Source organism: Micropterus dolomieu, linkage group LG22 (assembly GCF_021292245.1).
Source record: "Micropterus dolomieu isolate WLL.071019.BEF.003 ecotype Adirondacks linkage group LG22, ASM2129224v1, whole genome shotgun sequence".
Lineage (NCBI taxonomy): Eukaryota > Metazoa > Chordata > Actinopteri > Centrarchiformes > Centrarchidae > Micropterus > Micropterus dolomieu.
Window position 1 is genome coordinate 2,409,842 of NC_060171.1, and position 650 is coordinate 2,410,491.

Genomic DNA, 650 nt, shown 5'->3' on the forward strand with positions numbered 1-650 from the left:
GAACCTTTGCTTGCAGTAACTGCCTCAAGCCTGCGACCCATCGACATCACCAAACTGTTGCATTCTTCATTTGTGAAGCTATTCCAGGTTTTTACCGCAGCTTCTTTCACTTCTTGTTTGTTTCGGGGTGTTTCTCCCTTCAGTCTCCTCTTAAGGAGGTGAAATGCAGCTCTGTTGGGTTCAGGTCAGCTGATTGACTTGGTCGGTCTAAAACCTTCCACTTTTTCCCCTGATGAAGTCCTTTGTTTTGTTTTGTGTGCTTTGGCTCGTTGTCCTGCTGCATGATAAACTTCCTCCCCGTTAGTTTCAGTGCATTTCTCTGTAAACACTTCTGACTTCATTCTGCTGCGACCATCATCAGTTCCATCATCAATAAATATTAATGAGCCTGTTCCAGAAGCAGCCATGCAGCCCAGGCCGTGACATCACCTCCACCGTGCTTCACAGATGAGCTCGTACGCTCTGGATCATCAGCAGTTCCTTTCTTTCTCCACACTTTGGCCTTTCCATCACTTTGCTACAGATTAATCTTGGTCTCATCCGTCCATCAGATTGTGTTCCAGGACTTTTGCGGCTCATCTCTGTTCTTCTCTGCAAATTTCACTCTGGCCTTGTGATTCTTGCTGCTGATGAGTGGTTTGCATCTTGTG